The sequence below is a fragment of the Podarcis liolepis genome (assembly GCF_965112155.1).
Source record: "Podarcis liolepis genome assembly, chromosome: 14".
Lineage (NCBI taxonomy): Eukaryota > Metazoa > Chordata > Lepidosauria > Squamata > Lacertidae > Podarcis > Podarcis liolepis.
Genome location: NC_139569.1, coordinates 18,781,843 through 18,809,496, shown reverse-complemented (window position 1 = coordinate 18,809,496; position 27,654 = coordinate 18,781,843). Strand labels below are relative to the sequence as shown.

Genomic DNA, 27,654 nt, shown 5'->3' with positions numbered 1-27,654 from the left:
TCAGGTTCCAGAATGCTTATGCTTGCTGACTTTTCTCAAATTGTCTGCAGGTAGCTTTAATTTCTCTGTGGAGTTTTGAATCCCATCCAGTAGAGATGATCCTGCTGCTGTTTTCATGACCCCTTATCCCAAGTGTAGGGAACACCCACCCACCCCAGATGTTGCTAAACTGCAACTCCCATCGGCCCCAGCAAGCATGGCCAGGGATGATGAGAGTTGTGTTTCAGCCAAAGGTTCCTTGCACATGCCATGTCCAGGGAGGATGAGGAGGGCTCTAGGTTTTTACTCTTGCCAAGGATGTCTGATTCTCCGCAACTCCAACTTCAGGAAACACTTACTGCAGGATAACTGATCCTGTATGTAGCATCTGGGGGCTGGTTCACAGACTTAACACACGTGGAGGAATAGGGGAACTGGACTTGTGTGCATAGTCAAAAGGAAGTACTTTGTCACACAGTGCATACCCTTTGCTACCAAAAGAGGCAGCGATGGCCCCCAACTTGGGAGGGCTTTAAAAGAGGATTACATAAATTCATGTAGGATAAGGGTAACAGTGGCTACTAACTCTAATAGCTTTGTTCTGCCTACGCTGTTTGACACAGTATGCTTCCGAATACCTGTTGTTGTACCAAGAGTTCATTTCCTTCTAGTAAGCATGATTGGTCACTACAATCCATTCCCACCCTACCCATATGTGCCAAGAAGTGCTCTTGGCATGTGAGCTGCCCTCTGTCAGCATTCTCCCATCCCTTCCTGCTTGGGCTAATCAGAGTGGGGCGTTAGGCAGCAGTGGCTAGTATGCTGGGCATGGCCTAGCAATGAAAGGCTCTGGGAAGTGGGGAGGTTGTGACAGGCTCAGGTGCTCAGCATCTCTCTGCTGAGACTACAGAGTGAGAAGGTAAGGAAGAAAGAAAGTGTTTACAATTTGGGAGGCCACAGAAGTGGATTGATAGGGATGGGGAAGCGAAAGAAGCAATGGGTGATTGTTGCTGCAAAATGAGGAGGGAAAGGGATCTTCCATGTGACACTTTAGAAATGCTTCGGGATTATTTGACTGGCCAGATTACAAAAATGTTTTGATCCCCTGGTGTCCATCCCCTAGTACTTTCTTAGTGTGTGTCTGCTATGTGCTTTGAGGGCATGTCTCCCCTTTACTTTGTGTAAGCAAACTCTTTTTTAGAATAAGGGATAGTGGCCATCCCTTTTTACATTGGATGCTTGGCACCATCTGAATTCTGATTAACTTCAGTTAGATTTTAATGGGCAAGTAGCCTCATGCCCCCTTCCCTGGTGCTAATTCATATGCTCCTGATGAACCGAGAAAGCAAGTTGTTGTCAAGCCAAACCCACAGGCAGCGATGCTCTTCCTGCCTTCTTTTAGTGAGAGGTTGATGGGCTCCATGGAGATCGTCTTCAGTCTTGCCTGAGGGCGCGCTTTCCATGCAATGTGGCCTGGGGGTTAGTGGAGACAAATTAGAGAGCTCCTCATTCGCAAAAGCTTTCTGAATCCTCATGCTCTCTGAAGGGAATAAGAGAAGGAAGTGAAAAATGCAGGCAATGATGACACTATAACGCTGCTTACTGTTAGCCTCTTTAGATTTTTATATTCAATTTCCATCAGTTTCCCGTGGGCTAGAAAATGTATTTTGCATTCCTAGGCGCCAGCAGCTCATTTGGCTGGGTGAGTGGGGGGGGGGCAGCATCATGTTTCTTGGCCGTGGGTGTCTGGGATTTCCCCATCTTTTCCTCCTTTGCGTAGACCCTACAATTCCCACTCCCTGGCTTTCAAGTATAAAATCGCCTTATGGAGAGGTGCCCCAGAGGAGCTAACCTCCCTTTTTAAAATATTGGCAATATCCCATCTGTGTTTTCTATACACAGCCATATGTAACTCGTGTAGCCGGTAGAACTAGGCCAGCTTCAGTGCCTGACTTGTATGTTGCAGTCCCTCTGCCAGCAAAATAAATGCTTCTCATTTAGCTGCCACTGGATCAAGCAACTAAAGAGAAGTCCTTATTAACTACTCTGGAAAAATAAGCCTCTTTCATTTGCATCACAGGCCTTTAGTGTTCCAAGTGAACATAACACACATCCAGATAGCCTCTGCATCCACGCTTAGGGCTCTATTGAAGTCTTTGTAGAGCAGAAAACAAGCTGACAGTTTACCTGGATCCCAAACACCTGCCTGATCCCAAGCAGAGAAGCAGCTGCTCTTCTGTATTGATGTATGGTACAGCTTCTCAGCTGCAGTACTGCGGCTGTCTGGCCATGCTGAGACCTCTGTAGCTCCCACTAGCTAAACCTCCTTATTAGTTGCCACCAGATTGTGCAAGGTGCAATAATTCAGTACAAACAAACACAACATCTGCTCGCAAAACAGTCATAACCTGTGGCTAACAAAATAGGCAATGCAACTTTTCACTGTGCATTGATTGGGAATTTCTGTTGGACTTGTGGAGCTCCCCCCCACCCCCAGTTAATAGCTCTCTGCAAGATGCAAAACTGCACTAATAACTGGTTTTTGTATTTGTCTGTAGGGATAGTCAGGACTGAAAGTACATTGATTTGAAGCAAATAATGTTTTTGACATGAAGGGGTATAAAGCAGCCCTGGAACATATAAGACTTGATTGTTATAAGGCTTAAGGGAGCTGCCTTGGCACTAAGTGGAACTATGGTCAAAGAAGATAGTTTTCCATGTTTCCCTTGACAATAATGTTGGCAAAGTCCATGAATATCTGGTTCAGAATGGTCATGTACTCAGCTTGTAATGTTTAGAGGCACTACAGATCAAAGTCTTCCCCCAAGAAGCTTTTATCCAGCTCTGAATGTCAAAATGTGATGCTCCAAATGCCCAGTCAGCTTTCGGTCTGAGCAGGCTGCTTTGTAGGAGGTGCATGTGCAAAAGTGTGTTCAGTGTGAGAGAATCTTTCATTCAACAGCTAAGCAAATTGCGCAGAAATTGAAAGTGGGTTGTTTGCACAGGTCTGCCTGAGCTGCGATTAGTGCCCAAGACGTTGACAAAAAGAATTGATGTCATTTTGACGGGTGGTTGAAAATGATAAGCCAATACAATAATGTGCAGCAAACGTTATGAGCTGTGAGAGAACTCTCAGAGAAAGGTGGCCTTTTTCAAAAGAGTCATCTGAAAAATTCATAAATAATTCTGAGCTGGTTCGAAATTGAGTGAAAGGGGTGGTGGTTTAGCCATTACTGGTCTCCCTGTATGCAAAACGAGGCATAATCTGACTGCTGACAAAGAACCCAGACACACCCAGCCTTTTCTAATAAAAATAACAAATATTAAAAGCAAATACCGTATTTTTTGCTCTATAAGACTCACTTTTTCCCTCCTAAAAAGTAAGGGGAAATGTGTGTGCGTCTTATGGAGCGAATGCAGGCTGCGCAGCTATCCCAGAAGCCAGAACAGCAAGAGGGATTGCTGCTTTCACTGCGCAGCGATCCCTCTTGCTGTTCTGGCTTCTGAGATTCAGAATATTTTTTTTCTTGTTTTCCTCCTTCAAAAACTAGGTGTGTCTTGTGGTCTGGTGCGTCTTATAGAGCGAAAAATACGGTATATAAACACATGCAGGGTTTACTTGTCAAAGGCCCCATCTTCAGAGTGAGGAACTTTTCGGTTGCAACCCACAATTCATTTCCTGAGCTGAACCACTTCCACTTGCTCCTTTCTTTGTGCCTCCCCCGACCCCCCCAAAAAAAATCTCCTCTGAGGGTTATGCAAACTTCTGGAACAGATTGGGGGGCTGGGTGTGGGAGGAGAGGAAGTTTTGTGTGGGTGGAAATTGTTCCACCGTCCCACATAGCTCCTGTTGCTATTTTCCTCTCCTGGGGGAAGGGCTGTAACTCATTGGTAGAGCAAATGCAGAAGATCCCAGGTTCAGTCCCTGGCATCTTCATGTAGAGCTGGGAAAGACTCTTGTCTGAGACACTAGAGAACCACTGTCAGTTGGTATAGACTGTACTAAGCTAGAGGGACCAGTGATCTGACTTGCCTATGAGGCAGCTGCTGCTGCCACTTCACCATACCTGGTAACGATTTTAAAAAATCAACACCAATCATGAGTTTAGAATAAGCACATCTGTATGCTGGTGAAGTACATGTGAAACATACAGGCCTGTATATAGAGCTTCTTGGAACAGTGAATCAAATCTGTCTTGTATAATCTTCATTTTACTGCTCTTCATACCCAAGGGCCCAATTTTACTTTAATAACAAGCTCTCCATAATTTATATACTCTCTTCGGCTTTATAAAAATGTGGGCAAAAGAACTAGCACAGAATTTGCATAGTTTAGCCTTAATTTTCATTGTGTGGCCATAATTTTTGATACTGAAGTCATGGTTTACTTCTCGTGGGAGTGGGTGCATTTCTTGTGTAGCCAAATGTCTGCCTTGCCTTGAAATCTGTTTGCCTTGGGACTGTCAAGAGGCAAGGACTCCTTTGCATGGGAGAAACAAAATGATTCCCTCGACCCTGAAACTTGAGTTTCTGGGAATGCATTTGGGAATCGCTGCACAAGCAGAGCATTTTCTTTCTCACACACATATACTAAGGACCCCCTCTGTTTAGCTCTGGCAGCTAGATGTAGTGTAGTATATATTACAGTACTTAAGCAGATTATCAAAAACTGCAGAAACCTGCTCCACTACTATTGATTTATTGGATAGTAATAAAATAAATATGAGTACAAATGTAAAATTTTGTATTGCTGACATTCTTAGGCATAGTTCTGTTCAGATGGACTTTAGGGCTGTAGTAGTGAGAAGAGCAGGCTTGAAAGACTGTAAATCAATGACATGATACCTTGCCAGAGGTAATAGCTGTATTTTAAAAGATTGCATTAATAATGTTTCTTGGACTGCAGTGGTAAGGTGCTGGTAAGATCTCATTTGGAGTAAAGCTCCCACCACCTTCACATTTGGGGGCACCAGCATTGAATAGGGATATTGGAAGCTTTGAAGCAAAGGAGAGGTACAAAGATAGTAAAGGTAAAGGGACCCCTGACCATTAGGTCCAGTCGTGGCCGGCTCTGGGGTTGCGGCACTCATCTCGCTTTATTGGCCGAGGGAGCTGGCGTACAGCTTCCGGGTCATGTGGCTAGCATGACTAAGCCGCTTCTGGCGAACCAGAGCAGCACACGGAAATGCCGTTTACCTTCCCGCCGGAGCGGTACCTGTTTATCTACTTGCACTTTGACGTGCTTTCGAACTGCAAGGTTGGCAGGAGCAGGGACCGAGCAATGGGAGCTCACCCCGTTGTGGGGATTCGAAACAAAGATAGTTGCACAGTCTAAAAGTCACCCATACCAAGCAAAGTACACTACTTTTAACACACACAAAAATACAGATGGGAAACATGTTGATTTTCACATTTTGTTTTTAAAAGGTAAGATGTGAGAGAGCCATTATTTACCCATATCTACTAGAATAGCAACACTGGATTTAAACTGTAGACATGTAGATTTTAAGTTAAACGTTAGGGAAGCCTTTCCAAATATAAAAAGAACCTCCTGTTTATTCATTCTGTTATTGAAGGGATTTCTTTCCCACTCTTCAGCTTTAACAAGCCCTCAAGGTGGCTTATAAGAGCAATAAAAACAAATAAAATAGAATTAATTAAAACAGGCAATAAAAATGCAAATGAGAAGCACCAGCAACCAGGAATTGCAAATGCTATTAAAAACATGGGCAAACTGGATGGACCTATCCTGGTGTCTGAATGATGGCAATGTCAGTACTAGGAGAAATTTCCTAGGGAGGGAATTCCACAACTGGGGTGCCATAGCAGAAAAAGCCCTCTCTGCTGCTCTTGCACCTTTTGAGGGAGGTACCTGGAGAAGGACCTCAAATTAAGGTTTTAATTGATAGACAGCTTCATGTAGGAGAAGGCTGTTCTTAAGGATTTATGGGTTTTGTTTATGCTGAAGTTTTGAAAGTGTGGATGGGCAAATATCAAGTCAAGAATGGCATAGCTATAGGATAGCCTATTTTAAAGTAGCAGCATAGACTAAGGTATCTCGGGGTAGGGGGGCTTTTAAGTTCCTAGATATTGTGATGCTTGTCCTTCCTGCTCCCCTGTATGCTGTGTTCACCCATAGGCTGGCACTTTCCATGGTAGGGTAGCAAGGTCACAGTGGATGACAGCACCCATCTGTCTAGCAAAGCTTTAAGTCTTTTGTTGGCTCTCCATCTGTGACCTGTAGGCCTACAGCATCTCATCACTTGGTCTCCCCCGCCCCCTGTTCCAAGCACATGTACTGGCTTGTGCCAAGATTACAAAAGATTTGTTTGCAAGAGGCTGTGCCTGCAACCAGAGTTGTAGCCTGCATATAATCCTTACCACTACTGTATTGCTGACCTTGTCTGTGTTCTGCACATGGGGAAAGGTTAATTATGTGCTTAATGGCTGGGGTGGGGGAAGAATTAGAGAAAGTTGTGAGTGGTCTAGGCATTCTCCAAAGCACATTTGTTGGAGAATTCATAAACAGGTGCAGAACAGTTCTCCCAGCTGATGGCTAGAGATGCAGCTGTCTGAGGAAGGGCATATAAAGTGTGAAGGGAGTTGATAAGAAAGGGGGTCTACTTGTCTGTTATCAAGGGGTTCACCTATTGCCAGAAACATCATACTTCTCATTATCCAGTGTCTGGATAATGGGCAGCAGGTGGATGGTTTGTGTCTATAATGCTGCATTATTTTGGGGGAGAACCTTTTGGAGATTTGTGAGCAGTGGGGGGAATTGACTCACCTGCCCATCGTTTGGGCACCTCAAGCTGTCCACACAGCTTGGCCAGAGCAGCATTTGCAATTCTGAGCTGAATTTCCTTTTCTCCTTGCTCAGCTCGCAGTTTGAGCGTCCCTTAACCTAGGCAGTGTTTTTTTACATTCTTGTGCTGGCTCTTAAAGTATCTGATAACGGTGCTATTCCTGGAGCTGCTGCGAAGGGACATTTTGCTGGCACTGGGGAGGGCATAAGCTGCTACTCAGAGGCTATACATAAGCCTCTCTAAGAAATGAAGGTAGGCAGGAGGAAGGTAAACAAAATAATTTTGCCTTACATAGTGTTCAAACTGGAGAGAAGAAAACCCCATGAAGAGAGCAATAAAGAGTGTCACTCTGAATAAAATTGTACTAGCCTTGTAGGGCACAGATTGCCATCCAGGTGCCCTAGACTCTGAGCATTTTCTTTCTTTTCTTTCTTATTAAAAGTAATTCTTTAGCCCTCTTCAAAAGAATGTTATGGGACAAAATGTGCAGCTACCTTCTAAGCAATTTCTTTGAAATCAGTGGGGTTTTCCTAGTACTGAGGAATACTCTGTTATTAGACAGCCACAGCCTCTCTGTGTTTGTGTGTGTGTATAGGAGAGGGATGTGGTGTCTTATCTCCACAACCAGTACCGACAGGACCTGGGGGACTTCCCATGGTAAGATTGTCAGGGGTGGTTGCCTCTCTTAATTTTGTGTTCTCCTACACTTCCCAGGACAATTATTTTGTGTTATGCTATGCCCCTTCCATGGCAGCCATCCTGTGACTGGTGCCCCTGGCACACTCTCAAAATTCAAAATGTGCCCACTAGTCTAAAAAGGCCCCTATTGCAGGACTTTCCTGGAACATCCTGGCTGTTGATTTGCTCCAGAGTCAATCAAAGTGTGTAAACCTATCCCTTACCTGTTAGGACAACAGTTCATGATGGGTGTTCACAACTCTGAACAGAAGTAGCACGGTGGGTGGAAATGGTGTTACAACTTTCTGTTCACGTGTTGTGTATTTGAGAGTATTTTAAACAGATTACTCCCGTGATCCAATATACACATCTCTTCCTCAGTCAGGATGGTTAACATGAAAGGCAGCAAATGCAATGTAGTGGTTAGACTAGAGTGGGGAGGCCTTGGTTCAAATCCCCAGTCAGTTATGGGACTTAGGGAGCAATCGGGGATGGGGGAGAATGGGAGACTACCTTAAGCTCTTTAGAAGAAAGGCAGGATATAAATGTAATAAATAATAAAAATATATATTCCTTTAACTCCTCCCCCTTCATTCCACAACCATTTGTAATGTAGATTTGAATGGACATTTCTCATTATAGGTGGGGAAATCAGAGGGTTGTGATTGTTGTAGTTACTCTGCATTTTAAAAGCCACTGGCAAAATTGTGTGATCTTGGGTGGGTGGGCCTATCTGCCACATACAGCTTTCACTCTGTCATGATATTGATGCCTGTAGATCATAAGTTGATGATCCTAGTGCTGGCTTGGAATGGGCCAGGGGTGGGGGGAGAGTGATCTTAGTTCAGGGGCCTCTAGTTCAAGTAGCTCCTGGCTGACAGACACTGGCTCAGGCTGGTGTTGGAGCCAGAGTCTGGGTTCAGCACCACCGTGGCTTCTGCTGCTGGCCTGCTGATTCCTCCTCCTCTGTGTGCCCTGGTCATGACACTCCCCAGACATGAATATGCCCAGCCTCTTTGCCATGGCAGAGGCAAGGCAGCTTCCAAAGTGAGAGACAAGTGCGTGCTGAGCTTTGGAGGCTGAAGTGCAGCAGTTGGCTGTACTCTTGAGATGTATGTAGCGGAGGTGTGAGTGATCCAAGCAGACAGCTCTGCTGACCCATTTCCCCCTCTGCTCTTCCTCTTGACTTTATTTACTAGTGCTACAGATTGCTGTGTAGACCCCAGCTGAATAACAATCTAGGCAGCCAGTCGCTGGCAAAAAAAACCTTCATCCTTTACAAGCCAGGGCTTACCACTCTAGGTTTGGCAAATGGCTAACTAGATTCTTCAGGGAACCAGACATCTGTACCGGCTGCCTGTTTTGTGGGTGCTTCAGCTTGGGAAAGGTCCTGCCTGAACTAGCTCCATTTCACCCAGAATTCTAGGCTCTTTTCCCAGAAGCCTTCTTCATATGCACATTTGAGCCTGGTTTATATGTTATACTCTTCATGTGGAAAGTAGCCACATGTAAGCCAGGCTCTGAAAGCTGAGGATTCTGTGTTATCCCAGATGGAAGTAAAGAGGACCATAGAGCCATTGATTGCTTTTCTCCATCTGCTGTTTATCTCAGGCTATCCTATCAATCCCTTAGTGACTAATTGCCCCTAGGTGTTGAAGTGGGGCAGAGCAAAGATAATTAGCTGCTTTTTGCCATATTAATCAGAAATATAGGAGTTCCTGAAGTGTAATTGCATTTGGTCTGAAACTGGAAAACCTAGAGTGACACATCGCTCAAGTCCTTATTTGTACTTCCTGTCTTAAATTGAACTGGTTTTCCGCACTAGCTTTTGCTGCAAAACAGGTTGGATTTTCACTACACAGATGCTGAGATTTGGAATGGCTCCACTTTGTGCCTGTATAGAAGCTCCGATGAGCTTTCAAGCTGCCACTCTTAACTGTTTCTATGTCTAGGAAAGACCCTGGTCCCAAACAGCTTGTCAGTCAGTGTGGACAGTACTGAGCTAAATGGATCAGTGGTCTGATTCTTTGCAGGGGAAGGGCAAGCTATTTGGTTGGCATAAAAGTATTGTGCTACTATTGCTTTCAAACTTTGGGTGCTGCAAGAAGCTGGATAGCTTATTGTGGCTTGAGTTTTCATAGGGAAGGTTGGAATATATCCAAAACTTCCAGTGGGACATTTGCAAATCAAAGCCCCTTGGCTCAAAGCCACTGTCCGCAGTGCTAAAATATGCTTGGAGGTTGATTCTAGCCCATTGAACACATGGAAGCACTGAAGCAGTTCAGTGTTCTGCTCTTTGAGAACTCTCTTCCCTTAATTGCACTAATAAACCATATGTCAGGGTTGCTTTAAAAATAAATAAATAAGAGAGAGGCTGCTAAGGAGGCTAGGAAATTTCACTGCCTGTGGAAAAATGAGCTATCAGAGGAGTTGGGGGGGCAGTGGGGGAGCAAATTTAAAGCATTCTTTGTGAATTATGGATTTCATACTTCTGATCTTCTACCTGGAGCTGTTCTGAAGTGTGTGAAGGTCTCTGGTGCCTCTGTGCTCATGCTAGGAACACAGGATATGAACCTAGGAAGCTACCATATACTGAGTCCGAGCACTGGTCCATCTAGCTCAGTGTTGTCTACACAAAATGGCAGCAGCTCTCCAGAGTTTCTGACCCAGGGGCTTCTCTCAGCCCTGCCTGGAGATGCAGGAGATTGAAATTCAGACCTTCTGCGGATATGGCAGATGTTGTACCACTGAGCCATGACTCTTTCCCAAGAGACTCCCCCCTGGTATCAGAAGAGTTGGCCCTGGAGAAGCTCAGTCATTCATTGAAAATGTGCAAATTTTGGCATCAGCAGTGAAATCTGTTTTGGCCAACATTGTCCTCTTATCTCATCAAGAAGAGCCAATGAGATGCTGCTGGACCCAGGAGATATTACCCTTTGCCATTGCTGCTGCCCCTGAGCATTGTATCATACCGTACAAAGGCAGAGAGAAAAGAACCACAAGAAGCTTGGCAAGGAGATAGGGAAGAGGTGTTTTTTACCAATATGTGTTGCATAGCTTAATAAAAAAGAAAAGAAATAGAAACTGTTCAGTTGGATACTTTCTGTTGGGACGAGCTTCTAAAATTAGCATGAGAAATTAAAATGCTCTTACAATTGGCCTTCAGCCTTTTTTCAGAATTTTCCAAAAATATTTAGATGCACGTGTGTGTGTGTTTACAGTGGGCAGTGTTAGAATCCTGGTTCACATTCATATTAGCCAGCAGCACATAAATTGTCTTGTCTTGATTCAAGGTGCGGAAATTGTGATCACCCCAATTATAACTTACAGAATCTGGACTTCATTTGGGTCTGAAATGCCCCAGAGGGTAGCAAAGCCCAGGTCCAAAGAGGGACAAAAACAGCACGCCAGACTCAGTCTAACAAATCACATTTTAAAAGGCATAGAAAAGGCAATAGTTTGCATGGTGGCTATAGGAACTCATACTTTTAATGACAAACGGTACAGATCTGCAACTAGTATGGGATTACCGTATTTTTCGCCCCATAAGACGCACTTTTTCCCCTCCAAAAATGAAGGGGAAATCGGGGTGCGTCTTATGGGGCGAATGCCTGCAAGCCTCGCGCGCCCGGCAGGAGGTCCCACCGGGTGCGCGAGGCTTGGGGCGGCAGCGGACTGCTTGCGCGCACCTAGAAGCTTGGGGCCAGCTGAGCTCAGCCCGCCCCAAGCTTCTCGGTGCGCGCAAGCAGTCCGCTGCCGCCCCAAGCCTCGCGCACCCGGTGGGACCTCCTGCCGGGTGCGCGAGGCTTGGGGCGGCAGCGGACTGCTTGCGCGCACCTAGAAGCTTGGGGCGGGCTGAGCTCAGCTGGCCCCAAGCTTCTAGGTGCGCGCAAGCAGTCCGCTGCCGCCCCAAGCCTCGCGCACCCGGCGGGACCTCCTGCCGGGTGCGGGAGGCTTGGGGCGGCAGCGGACTGCTCGCCGGCATGCAGAAGCTTGGGGCGTGCTGAGCTCAGCACGCCCCAAGCTTCTAGGTGCGCGCAAGCAGTCCGCTGCCGCCCCAAGCCTTGCGCACCCAGCGGGACCTCCTGCCGGGTGCGGGAGGCTTGGGGCGGCAGCGGACTGCTTGCCGGCATGCAGAAGCTTGGGGCGTGCTGAGCTCAGCACGCCCCAAGCTTCTAGGTGCGCGCAAGCAGTCCGCTGCCGCCCCAAGCCTTGCGCACCCAGCGGGACCTCCTGCCGGGTGCGGGAGGCTTGGGGCGGCAGCGGACTGCTTGCCGGCATGCAGAAGCTTGGGGCATGCTGAGCTCAGCACGCCCCAAGCTTCTAGGTGCGCGCAAGCAGTCCGCTGCCGCCCCAAGCCTTGCGCACCCGGCGGGACCTCCTGCCGGGTGCGGGAGGCTTGGGGCGGCAGCGGACTGCTTGCCGGCACGCAGAAGCTTGGGGCGCGCTGACCTCAGCTTGCCCCAAGCTTCTGGATTAGCGCAGCGCACCTGGGGGGGAAATAAATTTTTTTCCCTTTATTTCCCCCCCTAAAATCTAGGTGCGTCTTATGGGCCGGTGCGTCTTATGGGGCGAAAAATACGGTAATTGCTTTGCATTATTTCTTTGAATGATTTGGTAGCAGTGAGATGAAATGTAAAAGAAACTTGAGCTAAAACAAAAGACATGCTGTTAAGAAAGCTTGCACTACAGAAGCGGAGAGCAAAGTAACTAGTTGTGCTGCTGACATAGTTGGTGGTTAAATGACCTGACTTCCCCTCAGCGCCTTCCTGTATGCCTCTTGATTCTAAATGCCGAAGACTCAACATGCTAAATCCACTTCTCTGCACATTGCTTGTTTTTTGTTTTGTTTTAAACCAAGGTTAAAGCATCGTTAAGCTTCTCTGGGAGGTTAAATCTGGCAGTTAAATTATTAAATACAGCGGTACCTCGGGTTAAGAGCTTAATTCGTTCTGGAGGTCCGTTATTAACCTAAAACTATTCTTAACCTGAGGTACCACTTTAGCTAATGGGGCCTCCTGCTGCCATCACGCCGCCACCGTGCAATTTCTGTTCTCATCCTAAAGCAAAGTTCTTAATCGGAGGTACTGTTTCTGGGTTCGCGGAGTCTGTAACCTGAAGCGTCTGTAACCCAAGGTACCACTGTATGTATATGAGGTAAACAAGCATAGTAATATGTCCTTTAAGAAAAAGTCCTTGGCATCAGAAACTAAAAGCCTAAACTTAACACTTAAACCCTTACAACACTTAAAGGGGTAATTGAATTGGAGTTCTCTAAACATAATACTCTGGTGGGTGAGACCGACCATTCACTAAACAGTGGTGAGATTTCCATATGCCCTGTTTACTTTCATATTTTGCTTTGGGGATGTTTAACCTTGTTCCTTTGAGGCTGCTCTGACATGTCCAGCATCTGGCTCCGTTATTTTGTTGGTAGGTTCTTTATGGGTACATCTTTTTTGGACTTCTGGTCACCTGTGCCACCTTCTTGTCGTTCTTAGAACACGAGGTGAGTTGTATCAGGCTTGTGGCATTGTTGTTGGTTCTTCAGATGTGGCACTGTCAAATTAGGACCTTCTCTCCCTTATTATTGATGCAGGTGCCATTCATGGGACTCTTTGTCAAGGCCATCCTTCTCATTAGTATCCAAGTCCTGTACTTCAGTTGTCTTATCAGCAGGTGCCAGAGTCCTTAACCTAAACAAACTTTGTTGTTGCACTGAAGCTTCCCAGTGTGCAAGGTCAAGCCATATCAAGCCATACTTTGTTCTTTGTTCTTGTTTAGCTTTCACAGCTTTTTAGTTCTAAGGTTCAGGAATATAATCTGAGTCTGAAGTCTAAAATATGAATCTGACGGTATCTGAAATATGAATCCAGGGCAGGAATGGGGAGCCTGTAGTCTCTCAGATATTGCAGACTACAGCTGCCATCAGCCCCAGCCAGCATGGCCAGTGGTCACAGATGATGGGAATTGTTATTTGAAGGGCCACAGGTTTCTTATCTTGGCCTAATGCCTTTATACATGTGAGTCTGGGATCTTAAATATGAGCTTTTGACAATCTTAGGACCAAAGTGATAATATAATTTAACAAACATGCAGTGTACTTTATTTTTTTTATTAAAAAAGTATCAAAGTTCAGTTAGGTAAGGAATATATGAGCCCTCTCCTCTTCCCTGCCTTTATATTCAGGATTATTCACATGCTATCTCATGTTCAGTGTAAGTATATAATGCAATAACTGGAGAGAGGATACTGCATGTTTCAGGGCGTTGCACATTGTTCCCTGCTCACCTCTTTGAAGGCTATACATGCTACATGGATCTCCCATAAGGACTTGCCTTCTGCTCACATCTGCCTGCCTTATGAAGTAAGGTGAGGACCCTGTATGCTAGAAAAATGGGGTAGACAGTTTTAAAATCCCCATATAGTTATACACTGTGGGCCTGAAACCTTTGAATGGCAGAATCCGGTTTCCTACGTGTTGATCCTTGGGCAGTAAATGCTTCCTAGGAACAACCTCACTTGCCTTCTCTCTCGTCTCAGATCCCAGTGCCAACTGTGGCTTGATCTTCCAAATTGTCCCTTTGGAGCGCAGACATTTACTAAATAGCTCTGTGAAGTAACTGAAAGGAGAGAATCATTAAAATAGGTTTGGTTTCCTTCTTGCCTGCCGAGAAATAGTGGCCCACTCCTTTGCAAGTTGCCTGTTACAGCTAGCGCTAAACTAGCCTTAGCAATTTTTCCCCCTAGAGAGGGATGCAATTGGCGTCAGATTTAGCCATTTGCCGTACAGAATAACTTTCCCACTGCCTGGTGGGTGGAGGAATGATCTTTCATTTCTGCAGTGTCTGTAACAGCTGCATGTCCCTTCATCCCACCTCCCTCCCACAGGCAAGGCAGAGGCTGTCAGCTGGTTTTAAGCATGGCAACAGGCTGCACTCTGCACTCCTGCTGTTGAAGCAGCTAATTTTGCATGTGCTTGCATTTGCCCTAAGATACTTTCAGGAGCAGGAGGGGGAAAGGGAGGAGGTGGGAAAGGGGAGACTGTGAGGTTAATGGAGAACACTCCAAATAGTCAACTCCCCTCTGAGCTTTTCCAGAGTCTAGAAAACCAGACAGCTGTTTCAGTTATTCTCTCCCCTGACACACAATTCATGCTTGTCCTTGGAAGACTGATGGTGCTCTGGTTCTGGTGGTGTCCTCTGACAAATGGTGTAGGATATAGCAAGGGACCAAATCTTATTGTGTACTGTGGCATTAGAGAGGGCATTTTTGTTTGCTGCAGCAAAGAGAAGAAGCCAATATGCTATCTAAGGCCAGGATCTAAGCAGCTATTGTGGAATCTGAACTTTCACTTTCTTTGAACAGCAGACTTGAGCGCCCTATCACAAAATCACTCTTGAATCTCTCTTCTGTTTCAAGAAGAGATTTGCTGTGCTGCATCAAAGGACAGCTGTTTGAGAAATGCAATGCCAGAGCCTCCCTAGGCAGTGCGAATAATGCACTCAAAAAGTTCTGAGATACATTCAGTTGATGGCATTTTTAAAGGGTTGCAATGATTTGTATTTTTTTGGACTGTGTTTCTACTGCTGATAAATTAACCCTTGCAGGTAGCCATAATGAAAACTGAACTATAAAATAACATTTTGCAAGTAGCCCTCCTGTCCCATTAAAAGAAATAATAATCCAAAAGTGACTCTAGATTAATATCTGCATGGAGCAAATGTGAGAAAACTTTCAAGTTCCACAGAATTCATCAGGCTGGATGTTATGCTGGAAACAAAAAGCATGGGGGAGAAAGTAAAATATATTGTGGGCTATCTGAAAAGGTAGTTTGTAATAATTTTTAAATGGAATGATGGAGGTATTGCATTAGCTAGGTTAGGCAATGCTTGAGGTTTTAACTTGTTTTTGCTTACTATCCAGCCCAACTGAATAGTTTTAAAGAATATGAAAGCTTGTGAAGTACATTGCAACCTTTTCATTGGTTCTTATAATGGTATTGCCCTGTTGTTTCTATTAAAACCTAAGCAGCTCAAGTCCTATGTAATAAGGCTTTTTATCTATGCCTAGTGACACACATGCTCTAGTGGGGGGTGTCTTCTGTGTACCATTCAAATAGCTGTCAGCCTGCCTCCTGCCCAGTACAGGAAAGAGCAAGGCAGAGGCAAAGGGAGTCTCTCAGTACAAATAAAGCTGTAGAGACTGCCTCTTGCCTGGAGTAACAAGCAACTCTGATCTAAGGAGTACAGTGGTGCCTCGCAAGACGAAATTAATTCGTTCCGCAATTCTCTTCGTCTTGCGGTTTTTTCGTCTTGCGATGCACGGTTTCCCATAGGAATGCATTGAAAATCAATTAATGCGTTCCTAGGGAAACCGCCTTCAGACCAGGTCCGGGGACAGTCTGTCCCCGGACCTCTTCTGAAGGCTGGGGGGGGGGGGACAAGGGCTTTTCTTCCCACCCCCAGCATTTTAAAAAACCCCGGGACAGCGGAGGACTTCTCCGCTGTCCGGGCGATCTTAAAATGCTGGCGGGCGGCATTTTAAAATCGCCCCGGGACAGCGGAGGACTCCTCCGCTGTCTGGGGCGATTTAAAAGCCCCTGGGAAGGCAGGCAGGGGGGACAAAGACTTTCGCCCCCCCCCGCCCGCCTTCAGAAGGTGTCCCCCCCCCACCCTGTTTCGGGGCAGCGTTCCGAAGCGGGGTGGCTGGGGCAGGTGTTCCTGCCCCCCCGCCCGGCTTCGCAGCACCGCTCCGAAGCTCGGCGGTGGGGGCAGGTGCTCCCGCCCCCCCACCCTGCTTCGGGGCAGCGTTCCGAAGCGGGGTGGCTGGGGCAGGTGTTCCTGCCCCCCCGCCCGGCTTCGCAGCACCGCTCCGAAGCTCGGCGGTGGGGGCAGGTGCTCCCGCCCCCCCACCCTGCTTCGGGGCAGCGTTCCGAAGCGGGGTGGCTGGGGCAGGTGTTCCTGCCCCCCCGCCCGGCTTCGCAGCACCGCTCCGAAGCTCGGCGGTGGGGGCAGGTGCTCCCGCCCCCCCACCCTGCTTCGGGGCAGCGTTCCGAAGCGGGGTGGCTGGGGCAGGTGTTCCTGCCCCCCCGCCCGGCTTCGCAGCACCGCTCCGAAGCTCGGCGGTGGGGGCAGGTGCTCCCGCCCCCCCACCCTGCTTCGGGGCAGCGTTCCGAAGCGGGGTGGCTGGGGCAGGTGTTCCTGCCCCCCCGCCCGGCTTCGCAGCACCGCTCCGAAGCTCGGCGGTGGGGGCAGGTGTAACCGGGACCTCTTTTGAAGCAAGCGGCTGCGGAGAGAAGCGATCTCCCTGCAGCCGCTTGCTTCAAAAGCTTTTGAAGCAAGCGGCTGCAGGGAGATCGCTTCTCTCCGCAGCCGCTTGCTTCAAAAGAGGTCCCGGACCTGTTTTGAAGCAAGCAGCTGCAAGGAGATCGCTTCTCCCCGCAGCCGCTTGCTTCAAAAGAGGTCGCGGACCTGTTTTGAAGCAAGCAGCTGCAAGGAGATCGTTTCTCTCCGCAGCTGCTTGCTTCAAAAGAGGTCCGGGACCTCTTTTGAAGCAAGCGGCTGCGGGGAGAAGCGCAGCAGCTTGCTTCAAAAGAGGTCGGGGCAGCGGGAAGCGCTTCCCGCTGCCCCCGGACCTCTTTTGAAGCAAGCGGCTGCGGGGAGAAGCGATCTCCTTGCAGCCGCTTGCTTCAAAAGAGGTCCGGGAGATCGCTTCTCCGAAGCGGGGTGGGGGGGTGGGAACACCTGCCCCAGCCACCCCGCTTCTCTCCGCAGCCGCTTGCTTCAAAAGAGATCGGGGGCAGCTTTTGAAGCAAGCGGCTGCAGGGAGATCGCTTCTCTCCGCAGCAGCTTGCTTCAAAAGAGGTCCGGGGGCAGCGGGAAGCGCTTCCCGCTGCCCCCGGACCTCTTTTGAAGCAAGGGGTGGTGGGGAGAAGCGATCTCCCCGCCGCCCCTTGCTTCAAAAGAGAAGACCCGCTGTTCCCGGGGCAAGCTTCGTTTTGCGAAGCAAGCCCATAGGGAACTTCGTCTTGCGAGGCAACTCGAAAACGAAAAAACCTTTCGTTTTGCGAGTTTTTCGTCTCGCGAGGCGTTCGTCTTGCGGGGTACCACTGTACTGTACCTCATAACCTGCTGTATTGTTAAGAGCCTGTTCTCCTCTGCCCAGAAGTGGAAGACTTCTCCAAACTGGTTTGGGCATACATTTCTCATCTTAGACAAAATAGGCACGAGCCTTGTCCCCACATGCTGTGTCCTCACACTGCCCCTTCTCCCCCCCCCCCAAGAGCAATGCAATTCAACACTTCCTGGATTAATTGACCACAGTTTCCTGTGGCATTAACAAGGAAACTGGTTACCAGGGCTGGAACAAACCAGGTTCTTAAGCCACTGTTTAAAAACCTTTCTTGTTCTGAACCTGTGAGCTTGTGAGAGCTTATACTTGTCTAGAGCTGGCGTGCCAGACAGAGATAGAAAATCGGCAAATGGAAGCAGGTGGGTGGCCCTCCTTTTAAAGTTAAGCCCATACGGAATCAAGTAAAAAGTGAGAAGTTAATTAGCATTTCCTCTGCCTTGGGTGTGATAAAGCTTTGTGATGGCCTGTAGGGTAGCTGTGCCCAGCAGGATTCTGTTATTGAAGATCATCTGATGCTGTTCTATTCCCTCAGTTACTGTATGTGCCTTTCTTTTTTTTAATGTGCCTCAAAGGCAGACAGGGGCTGTGAATTTCTGTCTCTAGAATTGAGCAGATTAAAAAAAATGCTCTTAAATTATGGACAGTATTTTGATTGTCATTGAAGCAAGGAATGAGGTTAATGCTAGGGAATCCCTTAGGTTTGATTTCTTCATGTTCTATTTGTGCATTATGTGTGAATTCTTCCCATCCCATCTTTGTCTATGCCTTGCTCACCTTATGCACCCAGAAAATTTAAATTCTTTTACTTTGATATATTAAGCTAATTTACCAAATAAGCACAATTTCTTATTTGGCATAATTTGGGATTTTTGCTATTTTATTCTGCTTCTGCTGGTGTCAGGAGCTGCCAGGAATGTATAGATCTGTCAACTTTAGGGCCAGCAGAGGCTGACGCTCTCCATATAGCTGTAGTGAGGGAACTGAGAACAGAAGCAAAATTTCCTCCTAAAATGAGAACTGAGTTGAACTTGGGGCCTTGTTACTATGAAACTTATGAGACTCTGGCAGCTCTCCGTCAGGTCTTAGGCCTTTCCCAGCCCAGATACCCAAGATCATTTTCATTGGAGATGCCAGGGATAGAACCACGGACCTTCTGAATGCAAAGCAGGAGCTTTACTTCTGAGCAATAGCTTTTCCCACTGATGCAGGATGCATCTGTGATTTGGAATAGCATTTCCAGCAGTGCTTCTCCCTATCCCATTCTCTGCCCACCCCAGGCTGCAGCCAGGGTGACTCACTTGGTGCAGCAAGTTGGCAGCAAATAAGCCAAGGTGGGCACTTCAAAGACTTCAATGGCAACTCTGCAAAGCTGTCATCCTTGGCTCTGAATCACTTTGTCTTGCTTAAAAGTAGGCATTTTGTGCAGTATTTTGTAAATTTGCTCAGTTGTTTGGTCTTTCGCCAGTTTTTACTTTGCACCAGGGCAACAGTAATCAAGCTCCTCTTCAGAACTCACCTTTCATGCTGTGATCTCTAAAATGACAGTGCTTGTTAATGGCATAGGCTACCACTTGCCCACTCTTTTCAGCATAGCACACTGATTTTCTGTCATCACTAAAGCACTGGGGTGTTGCGATCCAGAAACCTTGTCATGTTACGTGAATGCGGTGGGAGACAAATCCTTGTACTTTAGGTCCCTGCTTGCAAACTGTTTACTTCCTGCCCTTTTGGACCGGGATTTGTTCCCTCCTAAACTTGATCTAAAGATGAACAGGTACCAGTAGGCAGTCCACTAATTTTGATGGTATAAACAACAGCAGATGTTCTGGTTAGGATGGCCCAGCAGGCTGCTGACAGCATGATGCTGAGCAGTCTCCCAGCAAAGATCACAGCCGTGTATTGCGCATGTGCTGAAGACCACTTTGGACCCTGCCAGATGCCAGTGAGGGTTGTGGAGAAGCAGAAGCTTCACTGCGCATGCATAGCAGACCATGCACCATTGCAGATTTCTTTATATACTTATTCATTCAGTTTATTGCTGAGAACTCCTCGAGCATGGTGGATGCAGGTATGAGCAGTGATCAGATCTAGCCTCTGTCATCACCCCCTCCATATGGTCAGGGGGTTGTGCAGAGCTTAGTGATCACAGACTCACTAGAAGGCCTTAGGCAAGGTGCTGTTCTCTTGCACACTCCCATCTGCAAAATGAGGGTGTTGATACACAGGAAGCTGTCTTATACTAAGTCAGACTGTTGGGATACCTAGCAAAGCCTCCTGCTCCCCAGCTGTGGGAGCCCAGATCCTTCTCCTGCTCACGTGCCATGGCAAGCAGAGAGTTGGAGGCTCTGTAAAACTGCTTGGCTGAGGCGAGGGCAGCCACACGCTCCTCAGCCAAGCAGTTGAAATAAGAGGAGGAAGGCACAAACTGCCCCTGCCCTGGCCAATGCAGCTTGATTCTCACTCTATGCTGGCCTGAGGGTCAGTCTGCAATGGTGGTTACACTCAGCGGTACAGTGATACCTCGGGTTACATACGCTTCAGGTTACATACGCTTCAGGTTACAGACTCCGCTAACCCAGAAATAGTACCTCGGGTTAAGAACTTTGCTTCAGGATGAGAACAGAAATCGTGCGGCGGCAGCGGGAGGCCCAATTAGCGAAAGTGGTGCTTCAGGTTAAGAACAGTTTCAGGTTAAGAACGGACCCCCGGAACGAATTAAGTACGTAACCAGAGGTACCACTGTATATTGCTGTGGCTCTGAGTTCCAACTTGTTTCTCCGTTGCTGTGCTGGGTGCTGGAGGGACTCAGGAGCGGTGGCAGTTTCAGTAGCTATATACCGCTGAGTGAAACCACCATTGTGGTCTGCCCCTCATACCAGTCCTGGGCAATATATTGATATATCGCCCAGGCCTATTGGCTGGCAGCAGTTTTCCATGGCCTCACAGAGGGATCTTTCCCAATGTTATCTGGAGATGTCAGGGACTGAATCAGTGGCCCCTTAGCATGGCAAGCATGTTCTCTACAGTTTGTTGTAAGGATGAGTGAGATAGCAAATGTGAAGCACTTTGAACACTTTAAATGCACTGTGTGGATGATAAACACTCTTTTTATCAATCCCTGCCATCCCAAAAGCTTGGGGCAGGTAAGCAAAGATCAAACATCTTATTCAAATTTATCATTTTGTGGGGAGGTGGGGACTCAAAAGTTAAAGGCATGATGAGCACCCCAGGAATTGCTAGGAGACCTTTCTGGATAGGAAAGCATGGGTGAAAACTGTTAGGATATTTCCGTTCCACCTTAAAGGGAGCAGGCTTTGTGAGTAACAGAGTCTGCGCATGTCCTAGTCACAGGATGTTTATGTTCTTGCTGAGATTCCTTTCGTTTTCTCAGTTGGCCGAAGATGCTGACACAGAACGGTCACGTTTTCTTTTGTTCTGTTAAACGCTAATAAAGTCTGAAAATTATGCTCTTCTGCGGTGCAAGCTTTTGGCTGTGTTTCTGCTGATAAACAGTGTACACCCAGCCCTGGAATGTGGCTAGGAATTTCCAGAGGCTTCGTGTCGCTAACTGCTGGATCTGCCTGTCTACGGGAGGCCGATGGATCGTCCAGAACTCCGGCTTGGGGGCTCATGATGGACACTATCTCCCTGGCAGTTTCCCAACAACAAGGTTTCGGGCCCAGATTCACGGCACCTACAGAAGAGTAAAGCTGCAACAGACTGCGTTAAAGAGGTATGGTGGGAAAAGCGAAAGAAAAAAAGGGAGGTTTTTGGCTTTTCTGTTTTACCTCGTCTTTGATCTCCGGCAGATTAATTGGCCTGGGAGCCGAGCCAGAAAGGCTTCGTGATTAATGAGCTGCCAAGATAAGGGGTCTTTGAAGGCATAGGGCTCACGGCTCAAGTAAAAAGCTGAGATGGATCTCTTACAGACCTCAGAAACTGCTCCGTGTCCACTAAAGCTGAATGGCCACAACTATCAGACCTGGGCAAGGTACTGTGAGGGCCAGATGAGAAGGCTTGGAGTGTGGAATACTGTTTCTGAGAACCCCCCAGCCCCTGTGACAGATGAGTGGAAAGCACAGGATTCGAAAGCCATGGGGATAATTTTGCTCTCAGTAGCTCCTGAAGAGTTAATCACCTTGGCTGGCAAGGCAACTGCCCGTGAGATGTGGGATGGGCTTAAAGCCTGTCATCTCCGACGAGAGGCTGGGTCTGTGTTGCTTTATTTCAGGAAGCTGCACAGGAAGCGTTTGGAGCCAGGGGAAGATCTTAGAGCCCACGTTTTGCAGTTGCAGCATCTCAGACAGGAGTTGGCTCAGAGAGGTTTCAATATGCCTGAGTCACTGTTTGCTATTCTCATCCTGGACTCCCTGGATGAAAGCTATCATGCCGTGGCAAGTCAGCTGGCGACCCTCCCTGCGCAAGACCTCACTGCTACAAAGGTCTTGGCAACTTTGCAAAATGAATATGATAGAAGGAATGCAGCTGAGTCGGCTTGTGCACTTCAGGGGGAGCAAAGTGGGACAGCATTCCAGCCTCCAGGGGGGGCCAAAGCGTTGGCAGCTGTGAAGTGCTGGAACTGTGGGAACCAAGGTCATACTCAGAGGTTTTGTCCAAAGACTGGAAATAAACAGAGGAAAAAGCCTGCAGGTGGCCCGAAGCAGAAGGGGGGTGGAAAGCCTGCGGCGCCAGGGAAAAACAAAGCGATGTTTGCTGGCACAGCTTCACCAAAGGCTAAAGGCACGTCTGCTGGCCAGGAGCAGCAGGGGGGCAAGCTGCAAAAGCCCAAACCGCTGGAGAACAAGGGTTTGCTTGCTGTAAGGACTGCTCCAACAGCCAAAGGCAGATTTATTGTGGACTCAGGTGCCAGCCGCCACGTTTCCAAGGACAGGCATCTCTTTATCTCCTTCAAGCCACAGGAAGGTGAGATCCACCTGGCTGATGGAAGGACGTTGCAAATTGCAGGAGAAGGGACTGTGAAACTTGCAAGTTTGCACACAACCATCAGCGGTGTACTATATGTTCCAGGCGCGGCGAGCAACTTGTTGAGCGTCCCACAGCTTACTGGGCGTGGTTTTCAGATTTCCTTCAAGAGGAGCGTCTGTGTCATCAGTAAAGGCAAAGAGGACTATTTGCATGCAAAGTTTATGGATGGTTTGTTCCATATAACTTATGATGACACTGTTGCTGTGAATAATGCTGATTCTTGTTGTGTTGCACAAACTAACAAAGTTCTTCATGCAGGTTGCATTCACGATGCGCATCGAAGGTTTGGTCACCTCTCTTGGAAGGCACTGGCCAAGATGCCAGAGGTGGTTGAAGGTTTGAACATCAAACCTTGTAAATTTCACATGAAATGTGTATCTTGTGCAGAGAACAAGGTGAAGGTTGCTCCAAAAGGCAAGGTGTCTAGCAGGCAGGCTTCCAAACCCTACCAGCTAGTGCATGCGGACCTGGTTGGGCCACTTGCGCCCTCTATAGGAGGAGCAAGGTACTTCATGATTCTGATTGATTCTTTTTCCAGGTACATTCATGTGTATTTGCTCGAACAGAAATCGCAAGCGTTTCCGAAGTTTAAGGAATTCTGTGCTTGGTTGGAGAATGTGCACGGTAAACGTATTTCTTGTTTTTTTACTGATCGGGGCGGGGAGTTTACTTCTCAGCAGTTTGAAGCTTTCCTGACTGAGAAGGGAATCCAGCATGACATGTCAACGCCCAGATCGCCATGGATGAATGGGCTTGCGGAGAGAGCAAATCAAACATTGCTGCAAGGAATCAAAACCTTGTTGCATGATGCCAATCTCCCTGATAAGTTTTGGGGGGAGGCTCTGGGGAATTTGGTTTACACCGTTAATCGCAGATTGTCATCACCCATTGGTTGTACCCCCTATGAGAAGATGTTTGGTAAGAAACCCAACACCAAACACATGAGGATTTTTGGTTCGGACATGTGGGTACGCACACAACAAACCAACAAGCTTGGGAAGCGTGGGGCACATGGTTTGTTCATGGGGTACGAAAAAGGTGCATACAGGGTATGGATGACTGACTCTAAATCCATAAAGTTCACAAGGAGTGTTGAGTACAATCCTAAGTGGGGGGGAAATGTGGGAATTTTCCAGTGTTACCCAGAGGAGGATGAAGGTGATGTCAAGCAAGCAGCTAAAGCTGAGGAAGCTGCTGATGATGATGAGGATGAGGATGATGATGAGGATGATGATGATGATCAGAGTTCGGATTCCAGTTCAGTGGGCGGCGCTGCTGCTGATGTCAGTGAAAGTGATGACACAGCAGACTACCAGAGCGCAAAAGCCTCAGTCAGACCATCTGATGCGTCTGACAATGAACTGGAAGAACCACTGTTCACCATTGGTCACTTTTCTCCTAAGAAAGAGGAGATGAGTCCAGAAGACTTGCGTCTAGTACGTAGGTCTGAAAGGGCAACCAAGGGCAGACCTCCAAAGAGGTATGCTGATGAGTTTGCTAAGACAGCAACTGCTGTTCTTAGTAGCTCAGAGAAGGTATGGGAACCTTCAAGCTTCAAAGAGGTTCAGGAGTTAACCTCTAAAGATGCTGAGCCTTGGCTTAATGCCATGAAGGCTGAAGTTGATTCCTTGAACAGGAACCAAACTTGGGAATTGGTACCGGTAGTCCCAGGAATGAGACTGGTTGGCAGCAAATGGGTCTTCAAGGCCAAGACAGACCAGAATGGCAAGGTAGTCAGACACAAAGCCAGATTGGTTGCCAGAGGTTTTTCACAGGTACCAGGACAGGATTACCATGAGACCTACTCACCCACAGTCAAATATGAGAGCATTCGGCTGATGCTCAAGATCGCTGCGGAGGAGAAACTGCATGTTTCTCACCACGACATTAATACAGCTTTTTTGTATGGGATTTTGGGGGAGGAGCTGTTCATGCTTCCACCTGATGGGATGGAGATACAGAAGGGTATGGTCTGTAAACTGCGGAAATCCTTATATGGTCTTAAGCAGAGTGCCAGGTGTTGGAACACAAAACTCACTGAGACATTGCTTTCTCTAGGTTTCCACCAGGGCAAAGCTGATCCATGTGTGTTTGTCAAGGAGGAGGGGCAAAACAAACTGTATTGTTTATGTTTTGTTGATGATCTTCTGATGTTTTGGAAGAATCAGGCTTTTTACCAAAGCACCCTAGCTCAACTGAAGGAGCACTTTGATATGAAGGATCTTGGTGAGGTATCCAACTATCTTTCTCTGCAGGTGGAGAAGGACCAAGCAGGTAATTTTCTGGTACACCAAACACAGAAAATTGCTGATGTGTTAACCAGGTTGAATTTGGTTGATGCAAACCCAGCAGACACACCGATGGTGACAGGTTACCAGGTAGACAGTACTGCTGAAGCGTTTTCTGACACAACGCTATACAGATGCATTCTAGGCAAGCTGAATTTCATTGCCAGATGTTCAAGACCTGACATTGCTGTAAGCTGTAATCTGCTTAGCAGACATGCCAACAATCCTACGGTTCAGGATTGGAAAGCTCTGAAGCGCATAGCCCGCTATTTGAAAGGGACTATGCACTACAGGCTGAGGTTCACCAGTCAGAAGACTGGAGGTCTTGAAATCTTTGCTGATGCAAGTTTTGGAAGTGACACCACGGATGGTACAAGCACTTCTGGTGTGTGCTACATGTACAACCACTGCCTGTTTGACTGGTTGTGCAAGAAGCAAACAACAGTGAGCCTAAGTTCCTGTGAAGCAGAACTCAATGCTCTGTCATTTTCACTCATGGATTGTGAATGGTTGATGCAACTGTTTAAGGACATCAGGGTGTCTGTGAAATGTCCTATACAAGTGTATCAAGACAATAGATCGTGTTTGGCTTTGCTGAACTCCGAGAGTTGCAAGCAGAGAACCAAGTACTTGCAGATTAAGCTACATCGTGCAAGAGAGTGTATTCAGAAAGGACTGATTCAGGTGTCCTACATGGCAGGAAATGAAATTCCTGCTGATCTGTTGTCTAAGGTTGTTAACAAAGAACAACATAAGGTTTATGTACAAAGGTTGCAATTGAGTGAACCACAGGTACAACAGGTTACACGGAAAGGGGGAGGATGTTAGGATATTTCCGTTCCACCTTAAAGGGAGCAGGCTTTGTGAGTAACAGAGTCTGCGCATGTCCTAGTCACAGGATGTTTATGTTCTTGCTGAGATTCCTTTCGTTTTCTCAGTTGGCCGAAGATGCTGACACAGAACGGTCACGTTTTCTTTTGTTCTGTTAAACGCTAATAAAGTCTGAAAATTATGCTCTTCTGCGGTGCAAGCTTTTGGCTGTGTTTCTGCTGATAAACAGTGTACACCCAGCCCTGGAATGTGGCTAGGAATTTCCAGAGGCTTCGTGTCGCTAACTGCTGGATCTGCCTGTCTACGGGAGGCCGATGGATCGTCCAGAACTCCGGCTTGGGGGCTCATGATGGACACTATCTCCCTGGCAGTTTCCCAACAACAAGGGTGAGGCAATGGTAACAAGAGACAGCTTTAAAGTATGGACTTGGATCAGAGATAACTCAGTTGGTTATAGCGTCATGCTGATAAAGCCAGGGTTGCAGGTTTGATCCCCACACGGGTCAGCTGCTTATTCCTACATTGCAGGGGTTGGACTAGATGATCCTCGGGGTTCTTTCCAACTCTATGATTCTATGCTTGAGAGACCAAGCTGGTGGGCTCTTGCCGCAGCATTAGGCTTTAAAGAAACTAGCCTCGGAAAGCTGTGAAAGAACAATCTGAATGTTGGTTGTCAACTGAAAATTGCATGAAAAATACAGCTTTTAATTAACCGGTAAAAAGATACTGCATCTTTGGCAAAAGGCTGATACCACCATATGGAACTCTGTTTTTGATACCATCTTCGTGTTCCATCTCATTCACAAACAGTTGCCGTTTAGAGGGGCAATTCTGAACATAAACATGCTTTCCCCCTGTGCCAGTGATCACTCCATAACTCAGCCTCTACTGTCATAAAAGTCAGGAAGGCACTTAAGCAAGGGTTCGGGATGTAAAGGGCACCCTTGTGATTTCATCCCCTATTTGAGCTCATTTGAAAGGATTTTTCTTTGCTGGAGTTGCACTGTTGAATTTGTCTTTTATACTCCATGACTATAAATTCTTCTGTTGAACTTTCCCACATTTCCTCTCCACTCTGGCCAGCAGGTGTATCTCGGCAGTTTTTCACCCTTCACTGTAGCATGTGGCTTTTGCTCCTTGATCTGTCTTGCCAAGTGTTTTTCGTGTCTTACAGGCATGGCCTACATTGGGCTCCCTTTTCTGCTTGTTATCTGTTCTTTGATATTGGATAATTGATGGGAAATGTTTCTGGATGTGCGAGAGTGAGAGATTAAACCACAGCTTGGGGCTGAGGGATCTCCTAGGTTCTTCTCCTGCACAGTAGTTCAGTGACAAGATTTGGGATGATGCCAGAGAGAAAAAGGGCTTTGGAAGAAGCATATAAATGCATGTCAGAGATGTGAGTCTCCTGAACTTGTTTACTCAGTTCAGGCAGCATGTTAGAAATTCTCCAAAGCATGGTATGGAGGACTGAAAGTGTGTGGTGTGTTGACATTCACCCTCTTCCCTCTCATAGACGACAACAGCTTAGTCTGGGAACTTACATAGAAGTGAAGGCTCCACCCCTTCCTGGCTCTCAGTCAGGCCCTGATCCGTGTTTCCATGCACTTCCCCCTAAATAGCCTCATCAGCCAGGCACTCTGATGGTGTCGCTAAAGTTCTTGCCTGACTTGCTGTCCCTTCTGCTCCTGTGACCCTGCGGAAAGCTAAAACTCTTGAGACTTGGCAACCCTAGTATGCCATGAGGACAAGGAGAGAGCTTTAGTTTTGAGAGATTTCACTTTTTACCTCTTTCATGAGATTTGGTGCCTCCAAGTGTGAGATCGGATCCCTAAAGGCAGTTCAACTTGGTGTCCTCCCGAGTTAAACTGAACACTAGGAAGAAGAGCAAGTAGCCTGTGTTGGCTTAAATGCAGTGCAGGGAGACTGGTGACATCACAATGTAGCCTCCT

At 47.2% G+C, this 27,654-nt stretch overlaps 1 protein-coding gene and 1 long non-coding RNA gene across 3 annotated transcripts in view; both read left to right on the top strand.

Annotated features, from left to right (window-relative positions):
• Positions 1-27,654, top strand: part of CAPN15 (calpain 15) — a 102,254-nt gene that overhangs the window by 39,595 nt on the left and 35,005 nt on the right. The gene's annotated exons all lie outside the window — the stretch shown is intronic.
• On the top strand, positions 128-27,654 carry LOC310692733. The gene is made up of 4 exons (XR_014518869.1): positions 128-3,317; positions 3,561-5,003; positions 5,302-7,852; positions 27,254-27,654. It is a non-coding gene; the product is annotated as an uncharacterized lncRNA (long non-coding RNA).